The sequence below is a fragment of the Silurus aristotelis genome, assembly GCF_946808225.1.
Source record: "Silurus aristotelis genome assembly, chromosome: 20".
Lineage (NCBI taxonomy): Eukaryota > Metazoa > Chordata > Actinopteri > Siluriformes > Siluridae > Silurus > Silurus aristotelis.
The window spans coordinates 7,153,383-7,163,696 of record NC_139593.1 but is presented as its reverse complement, the minus strand read 5'-3'; the positions used below and the strand labels follow the sequence as shown (position 1 = coordinate 7,163,696).

The 10,314-nt window shown below is 38.7% G+C and overlaps 1 long non-coding RNA gene across 1 annotated transcript in view; it reads right to left on the bottom strand.

The window, feature by feature from the left end:
- LOC310716079 overlaps nt 1–10,314 on the bottom strand; it is a 243,664-nt gene that overhangs the window by 146,506 nt on the left and 86,844 nt on the right. The window lies entirely within an intron of this gene.

The following is a 10,314-nucleotide window of genomic DNA, read 5'->3' as shown; positions in this document are numbered from 1 at the left end:
CAAATTGATTCCTGACATGCCCAGTGGCCCACATTATCAAAGCTCTTGAAGATTTTTATTAATTCAAATTTGTTCTAATAAAACCTTTATGAGCCAGAAAAATGGCTGCTCTAGAGGGAATTAAAAAAAACAACGAAAAAAGGGGGATGATCTATGACCATCCTCTTTGACTCCATTGAAATTGCGGGTAGTTTTGTTGATATAGCTGCCCTCTGTTTTATTAAAATCCCGATGACATTTCTGCAATGATGACAGATTTATTTACACATCATCACCCAAATTTAGGCTTCTGTGTTTCAGATGAGTGCACCATATTGCCCGTGGAAAATGTTTCTCATTTGGCTGGTAACCCTTCAGGTGCATCTCTAGCTTTTTATGATCATATGATGGCAAATGTATTCAATTCAGCCACACAGAAGGTTAACATCATGACTTAGAGTTTCTCAGAGAACAAAAAAACAAGGGACACCCATTGGTCTCTCTCAATATTTGCAACAAAGAGTGTCTTAATCTAGAAATTGTGCTGTACATCATTTCATTCCAATTTTGCTAGATCAGAGTGTTTTTTAATAATAATAATTAAATATTCGCATAGTATATATAAACACTGCCAACCCTGTCAATAACCTCCCTTTTTTAACCTGAAAAATACCCATATTGTAAATCTGGGGCAGTGTAATATCTGCCCCATTGGGCCTGTATTAGTGCTTGGGGCAGTTATAATTTTTGACATATAACTCTACAAAGCAAAACAATTTATTTGATTACACATCTGAACAGGTGAGCAAATCAATCAGGTTATACATTATATAAACAAAAGTTTATAGATTTTCCACTCCCACTCATGTAAAGCATATCTTCAGTTGGCTGTGTGAGGGGTACTGTTATGCTGGAACATGTTTGGGTCTCCCACTTCCTTGAAGTGAAAATGTAATTCTACAGCATCCAGAGGCAGTCTATACAAGCGTGTGCCTCCAAATTTGTGGTAACAGTTTGGTGAAGAACCACATATGGCTGGAAAAGTCAGATGTTCCGAAACTTTTGATTACACTGTGTTGAATCGCAACATTTTTATTTCGTCAATTCAGATGATATGATTAGCATATGAGTGGAATAAAATAAAATGAAATGTGTTCAAACAAATGTATGAAGATGAACTCTCAGATGTTTCCTATCTTCTGATAAACTGTAGTCTGTTTAGGATAAAAGAGTCTAGCAAAATAATTCATTCAGTCATTTTATCCCGCTTATCCGTAACCCGGGTCACGGGGGCAGCAGTCTAAGCAGGCCCCCGACTGCTGCCCAATCCTCACAGCACCGTCCCTTACGGTCCCTCCTGCAGGTGGGGAAGTGACGTGGGGCCACGGGAAGGCGGCCCCACGTCACGGACCTTGATATTTCCCTCGTAAGGGACCCCCGGAGCATAGAGGGTTAAGGGCCTTGCTCAAGGGCCCAAGAGTGGCAGCTTGGCGATACCGGGCCTTGAACCCCAGACCTTCTGATCGGCAACCCAGCGCCTTAACCGCTGGAGCCACCACTCCCCCGCAAAAGAATTCATCTCTGCCATTTGTTTAGGAAAACAGAATTCCACTATGTCACACATGAGACCAGAACTAGCAATCTTTAGCAAAAAGTTTCAAGTATAAATGAGCTCTTTCTCACTATAACTATAAGCTGTAGACGAGCTGCTAGAAGCTGCCTTGATTTCCACCTTGTAATTGGGACACAAGGCTGATGTGATTAAAGGGACCACATGCACCGACCATTAACCGAACTTCTGTACACCACAACAGAGGCTGATGAATGAAGAGCTCTGGGTCAATAACAGCAACATCGCTCTCTTGACTAAAGAAGCTTGCTGTTTAATGACGGGTTTGGAGCTCTTATTAGGGTACTCAAGGGCTCGAAGTGTGATAAGATCAAAGAGGCCTGTCATCGTGTGCTTGCACACGGCCACACCTGAAGTCTGAAAAGTGCTGACTTCAGTTGCTTTGCTGTTTGCCTGCTGCTGTGACTTTATGCATAGCGGTTGCATTGACTAGCTGACTAATGTTTTGATGTATTTGGCTGAGATGCAGGCAGACGGGAGAGAAAAATGTCTAAATGTTTTTTATAGTCTGGAAGTATTTGAGAATTCACCTCACAGTAAACTGCCTGATTAATCCCTAACGCCCTACCCCTGGATTTAGTTCTCTTTAAGTGAGGGACTCTGTGCAGCAAGGGATGGGTCTACCTCAGCAGCCTAAAGATCCATGAAGTTATTGAGCCACTCAGTAGCTCAAATTGCTGAAGAAGTTAAGCGTGTTGATACTCGACGGATCAGAACTTTTTGGCAGCAAAAGGTGAACCAACACAATATTAGTCAGGTGATAAAAATATTATGCCTGATCAGTGTATGGTGTGAGACTACTATAATCAGTGCTTCCTCCATCTTGGAAATCCTGTAGTGGCCACACCATGATGTGTCAAACTTCTAACAGTCCCAAGTCTTCATTTGATACGATGTCAAAGGTCAGAGTTCACCAATGTTGGAATGAAGGAAAATGCACTGAGCTTGCATTTTTGGTCACCAGTGTTCACATGTATATAAATGGGGCTGGCAAGTGACGGGAAAATATAGATTTAATGCCCATTTAGACTATCGAGGCAAAAATCCTCCCAGATGCTCCTGTAGACATCACATCCTCTATCCATTATTAAAAAAGAAATGGCGATTTTTACTGATCCAGTACAAAAAACTTGTACTTAGTTATGCATTCCAGAGTTCTGTAGCATTAATTTGCAATAATTTGAAAAGCCGTGATTGACACTTGGGAAATGATTATATGGAGAAGTTGGAGTTCTGGGCATTGTTACTTTATTCGGTTTTAACCTTCAATGTATGCAGTATTTATTGTCTTCAGATCAGAGCGTGCAGCTGCTTTGTGTGCTGAAGTGCCCTTTGAATTACTTTAGGAAAAAAGAATCCACCACTGAAGGAATTGTGTCATGCCTCCTGGGACAACACCAGTTGTTGAAAGCAGATTTGAATCAGTTTTCGCCTAATATCGAATGTTCTGGTTTTTTTTTCTTTTATGTCTTTCAACAACTTGGTCAGTTAACTGGACAGACAGCTGACCCACATGCTGAAGCAGCAGTAATTATTTCCTTGATTTGATTTCACAAGCACAGCATGCTGAACGAAACAGCCGGACAGAGACGAGACTGGAGTTAATGAGAAAGTAGATGCTGTAGCCTACTTACAGGACAAAGGAGGACATTTCTGTCCAACCAAGAGCAGATGTAGCTGAAGCACATCTGCATCAAAGTCACAGACATGATGCATTTTTTATTTATTTTTTTAGACTGACAATGACCTCATGCTTTTTCAGCTGTTTGTATGCAGTACTCAGCAAATAAGATTAAAGCTCAACAGAACAATAAATCACTCAGCAACCGAAAAGGTACTTAATAAACACACGTGTGTGAAACCCTGAAATGCGATTCTGATTCTTAGACTTCGTCTGCAAAACCATAATTTGCATGTCCTTTATGGTTGAATTGTCATTATTACCCATAATTGACACCTGCACCGTTTAATTTCAACCCTGGGACAATTAAAGCTAGAAAATGTGATGATCATAACTAATCATAACTAATCATAACTAATCATAACTAGGACAATCATAACGCTGACACTTTGTTCTGCAGTTCTTCCTGATTAAACAGCTGCTCGGCTTGACAGCTGAGTTTGGGAGTTCGTTATGAATAGCATTCTTGAGATCTGGGCTCAGCTCTAAAGAAAACTCTTGAGACACACCGGGAGGAACCCATTCGTCTTTTTTTTGTGTGTGTTTTTTTTACTGTGATCACAAGTTATGAGAGATTTTAGGACACAAAAGTCAAATAACTGAAAAGACTACCATACTTGGGGGGTGCACAGTTATGGAAAAAGAATGTGTGTGAGAGTGTATTTATTCCCCAGCTAGCTAAATGACTTCATTCTCTTTGACTTATTCATAAAGTAACAAATGCTACTGATTTTATGTTCTCTACAGAAATGCATCTTTCATCCTGAAGCGATTTGCCGTGTCTACATTGAAATAGTCTTTTGTTAGAGATTGAGATATATACTTGGATAACTTTATGTTTATTGGAGACAGTGTTTTGTCAGATTGCCATGGAGAATAAACAGAATCATCCCATTACATGACAAAACGTAGCATCTCTTTCTTTCTCTCTCTCTCTGTATACCAGAGTGCAGTTTGATTTACTGGATGAAAATAACAGCTCTAGTTGGCGGTCCAATTTTCCCGTCACTCAGTCGACGACACCTGTAAAACACACTCGGGTCTCGACACGCTGCCACGCTTTTTAGAACAGTGGTGATGAGTCACCACTGGCAGCGTAGTGGAGTGTATGCAGGGAGAGATTTTCTTGGCGCCAGCTAAGAAAACGTAAAACACAGACTGATAGCTGAAAAGCCGGAGCTAGATTTTATAGTTTACAAAAAGCTGATCCGGTTTAAGCAGAGATCATCGTTCCTGGTGTTTTATCACTGGAATTGGTAGCTCTGGGGGTTAAGATCTTGGACTTCTGAAGGTCATAAGCTCAACTCCTTCACTGCAGGACACCTAAGATGCCACTGCTGAGTCCCTGAGAAAGGTCCTCTTATGTGTTCAGCTGTAACGGGATAATTGTAGGTCACACTGGATGAAATATTACACCAAAAAAAAAAAAAAAAAAAATGGAATGTTGTGGCCCCAGTTATCAGGTTTAAAAGGAACTAAGCGGTACTACTTGAAAAAATTCTTACACTTATCACTGGAAATATTCCAGATTCTTGTCATTTCAATGTGTACTTGCTATTGATCCCAGCAATGTTAATGATTCACAGGTGAAAGTACATTTCCTCTTCGTGTCAGGTGAAAGTTGCATTTCTTATTTGCTGTGCCCACTCATTTTCATAAATCTGACTAATAATCCCTTTTCTTTTTTCCTAGAACACTTCCCCTTTGTTTTCCATACCCTGTGATTTGCAGTAAACAGATTCTTTTATATTTTTTTGCCTCATAAAACAAAACTGTCATTTTTAAATGCTGCCGAAACCAACATAAATATGCCAAATCCCAGTGGCAACTGACATTGAGTAAACTAGGGTGAAAATGTAGGACATGGTGTAAACTTCTACAATGCACATTCCTTCATCACCAAGTCATTACTGTCAGGAAGGTTTTCCAACATGAGCTGTGTGTCTAAGTTCATAGCCTGGGGCCTCAAACAATAGCAAAACGTGGACGAACACGTTCATAGTCTACAATTAAAAGTTAGTTAATTTTTTTCCTACCGTGGCTTCCTTACAGGCTAGCCCCTTCAAGAGATTTTCCGTTTCCTCTTAAAAATAAGAAAAGCGAGAACGTTTGCACTTTTGGTGAGATTGTGATAAAAAGAATTATAAGAAATGAAACAATAACTGGCTCCAATGGAGATATAATGCAATGACACCATGTTTAGTGTTCCAAACATCAATATTCATATGAACAGTATTTTCAGGTAAATCTAAAGTGATCTAGTAATGTAGTTTTTTTGATGTTGTTGTTTATTTGTTTGATTGTTTTCTTAAATACAAGCCACTCTCCCATTAAAAACACTGAAAAACATCCAAAGCTAGAAATATCATTGCATTTCCTCAACCTCAGCTTCATCACTCTCGTCCATAATTGATCGTAGCTATGATTGCCTACACTATTGGGTTACCTGGTGATTAGTATGGTATGTGATTTTTATTTCCAATTTGCTCTTCCTCCACTCTTCTGGGAAGCTGTTCCACTAGATTTTGGAGTATGCTTATGGATATTTGTGTTCAGCCACAAGGTGCAGTCAGGGTTCCAATTCATCCCAAAGGTGTTCAGTAGGGATGAGATCAGTATACAATATTGTGTATATGTGTTGGAATGACAATAGAGAGTGAATAAATGTTTATTACTGGATCACACGGCGGTGAGATAGATGTTACTATCTCAAAATCTAATCATTTTTGTTTTGAAGTGTGTGGTTTATGCCCAGTGAGTTTTTGGACCAAGCAGTTTGCTTTGATTGTTGTGTTAATCTACGAATTTCTAGTGTTTACTATGAAATTCCTGAGGAAATCTGCAAGTACTTGGGTCTAACTTAGTTGTTTTGTGGTTTTGGGATAGAGTCAGTGGCGTTCTTTTGGTTCTTTCTTATTGTATTGGAGGTACTAGGTTCTAGATACTAGACTCTACTGCTGTCAAGGTTCACAAGATCTAAGCCTTTGTCTAAATGCACATTATAAGCAAAAAAGTTGGAGACTGGAAAAGCAATCACCAATTTTTACCCAATATATTAAAGCAGGTCCAATAACCATACATTTCCTTTATGATCGTTTCAGTGTTACTACCATTTCCTTTTCTTTTTTTCTTTTTGTCTGGCACATCAAGGGTGTTGGGTTGGCTTTACATTCAATTCAGAGGGCATTTTCACCACTTTGCAATGATTAAAAACACAATCCCAGGTACTATACAGGAACCAAAACCCGCTTTTTAAATGGCAAATAATTTACTATTTATAAAACATGTAGCAAAGTTCTGTAAAATCAGAAGTTTTAAACAAATTGATGTGATCTTAGGATAATAAACAGTATAATGCTAGAAAACTGTTATCAGCCTCCTTCTTCATCTCAGTAGGGGTTGTCTAATGTGATCTCTGTCTAATGTTTCCTTCTCATGAGGTGGTCCTGCGATCTCCTTTCCATATGCTGGACCCTCAAATCCGACCCCGAAAGGGATCCATGTGCCGAGGTTCATCCATTAAAATTCTCCGAAGCGCACAAATAATATTCCATCTGTCTCTGCTGTCATCTATTTTCCAAATGCATATTTAGCTGTGTTGATAAGTATCTGTCTTTACAAAGAGCCTTCACAACTCTGAATGGAAGTTTGTATAAAAGGAACACGCAAGCTGATAGATAAAATTAATAGCTGGCATAGATTTCGCATTGGATTTGCTAAAAATAAAGAGCAAATAAAAAGAAATGATTTCGGATAGAGCTTTTTTCTGTTCTCACAGCTGAACATTTAGATCTGCATCATTTCATTAAATGTAAGCTATCGAGATACTGTCCAGATACTGTCTAGACAAATCCATGACCTACATTACATTAGATGGTGAAGAGCCCATCTGTTATTTAACACAAAACCTTGAAGGTTGCTTTGGACATATAGGTTCGTATTAGTTTGTGCATCTGGTGTTTGTAATTTGTCGTTTTATTCTCTGAATGTGGCGAGCAGCTGCTTGGTTAATTGTGTGTAAGCAGTTTGTGGCTTTACCGTGACAGCTGCAACAGGTAGTAATTACATCCTTTTTCTACTTACAGTAAAAAAGATTATGACATTTGCGTCTGGTCTCATTCAGTAGCCAACACAGGGCATGCACATTTTATGAGACTATTGTACTGACTCCTATCTCTGCTTGGAGTCCAAGTCTTTCTTTAACCTCCTTATAAGGGTTTTTTTTCCCCTCATCTCATCACATGTCATCTCAAAAAGCCCCGTTTCCTGCTAGGTAATGATTCCATTCTGTTAAAGATCTAAAAAAACAAAACAGCCTCCTCCTGAAAACAAAGGCTTCTTACCTTGCTTGATGTTTGCTTAAGATAGATTATATTATATTTTGTTTTTCTTTCTTGCTCTTTTGGGCAGCTACTTGCCTTTCGAAATGCGACAACCCCAAATGAAAGGTATTCATTAAAATGCCATTCCACAGATGGTCCTCGTCAGACTGTTTTAATCAGTTTTCCCAGGTTTTAAGCCTCTTTCCACCCACCCCCCCTCTTTTTTTTTCTGCAGGCCTCGATGATTCGTTAATAGAGACAAACGACTGCAGAGGCAGAGTGACGCAACGTTCAACTGCAAAAATCATTCGGTGACAGCCTTTAACTCGAACCATGTCTCATCAAAAACTTGGACAGTTGCATTCTGCATAAAATAAGAGCCTGAAAATGGGGCTACAATTAACGCAACCTTCGAACGTTCCTTTTGGCTAGTGATGATTATGAGCTGATGTAAATTCAAAATCTGGGAATTTGGCATCCTGCAGTGGGGTGACCTAGCTCTATCAAGACAAAGGCTTAAAGTAAAACAGTAATGAGTAAGCAATTCCAATGGCAAGGCCTATTTGCAGTGTCTAGACCAGTCTAGATCAGTGTGACCAAACTGGGCTGAAATGTATGCCTCCAGGGTTCAGCCCTGCAAGTGCCTTAGCAGATGAGAATGTAAATGAGTACACTATATATGGTACAACAAAGAGAAATACGAATAGGCTTAAATGGGGATAAAAAATCAGGTAATTTGTATGCAAGCTTTTTTTTTTTGTGGAAATTTGCAGTGAGAGTACATTTATGAATGGTTAAAAATCTTCTTTTACATGACTCGCATCTCAGTTTTTTCCATCATGGCACATTGAATATCCGAAAAATGCTGTTCTTTGCATGTTGATACCAAAGAAAAATAATAAAACAACTGCATAGGCAAAAGTGAATGCAAACCTGTTTGCGCCCAAACAAGCACAGAATCAGTCAAGAGTGATACCTCAAATATATACTGTAGGCTGAATGTGGCAATGCCTACAGAACCAGCATCATCATCCTGGCTGGTCTAGAGATAACCTATTGCTGTACATTATGGCTTAGTTGTGCTTTTAAAAGGAATCTTATTTTTAGGCTTCTGTCATTGGTGTAAAGTATTTTTGGGAATGTGATTTGTTACTGTCCTTTTTTAAATTTTTATTTATTTATTTTTTGCCTACTTTCTAGTTTTACTGAGTATCAAAGATATAAACAACTTTTATTCTCTGCTCAACTTCATTTATGGTTCAACATATATATTTTCTTACCCCATTATATCTTAATTAACAATGAGCATTTCCAATTACATTTTGTACCTCTCCTGAAGATATCATTAGGGCTCAACCCTCCCCTACCATCATCTGCTACCTGTTTAGTGACTTTACAGCACCGCTGTCGTCATTTTCAGTCCAAAAAAAGCTTGAATTAATTCCTAAAACTTTAAGAACCAGCTTTTGTTGATTTTGGATACAAATATTGTCCTCTCTGAGACTGAGAGGTGCATCAAATCACAGTCAACTCTGAAAATTTGGCTTTACTATATGTAAAATTATTTAATTTGAATGTTATTTATTCAGAATACTAATGTTTCTATTACTTTGTGTCATGATACTGTCATTTTATTTGTTAAATAAAGATCACTTTCTGAAAGACATCTTTACTACTTGTCTGTTACATGTAATGTTCAAATCAGATACTCAAACACTTTTACTCAAGTCATTCTGGAATTAGTGACTTAACTTGTAAAGGAAGTTTTGTAGTAAGGTATCTAAACTTTTTTTTTTATACTTCTGGCTCTTGTAATATATATAATAAATGTATCAATATTTCGAACTGTTGTAACAGCTTAGCATTTTTCTTTTTTTTTTCGCTATAAACTGTTAAATATGTCTGATGTAAGCCCTTGGGAATGTCTTGAGGCAACTAGAAGCCAAATAAAATGTGATTACATTTGGTAAAGTGGTTGTCTTATATAAATTGTTTATTTGTGGACTGGAGGAATGCAGGGTTATCCTCTAAGGAACTGTTTACAAATCCTCCAAACCTCAAACCCAATGGGCACATTTTCTTTTGTCAAGAGAATCTACCTGTTTGAAAATAACCCAAAGTTCAATTTAGGCTTATTTGGAAAAAAACAGTCAGTGCCTAGATCAGCATCTCACCCATGATGCATTTCCCAGAATTCCGTTGCTGAAACACTTTACCGTCAGCAGGTTGCAATAAATTGACCCTGACCCCTCGCTGTGGTGGTAATGGTTTCTTGCCTCAGGTAGGGTTATGTGGAGCAAAGCGGCATGTTTTCCATCGCAGACACCTCTCCTCGATCGCTGGGTCCAGCTGCACACAGCAGGCTGAAAGACTGTTTATTGTATGCTTGTGTCAAAGTGGAGGAAATGCAGCACCAGGCCAGGAAAGCAAGACGAAGAGTATGGAAGGCTTGAGACTGCAGAGTGGCCTACAAAGCTGTGAGCTCTAATGGAATTTGATAAGAAGTCTCACCAGGGAAAGGATTTCTGTTCGGTGTAAAGGCAACAAGTCTGATCTATAGCTAAGTACAGCGTTACGGACATTCCATTACTGTAAAACAAAAACCACACAACGTTTCAATATAAATTCCTCTAGCTCTGGAGGTCCTATGATTTATGACCTTCCTGTTCTTGTTGTTGTTTAGTTTCCAAGCTAGGGACTAC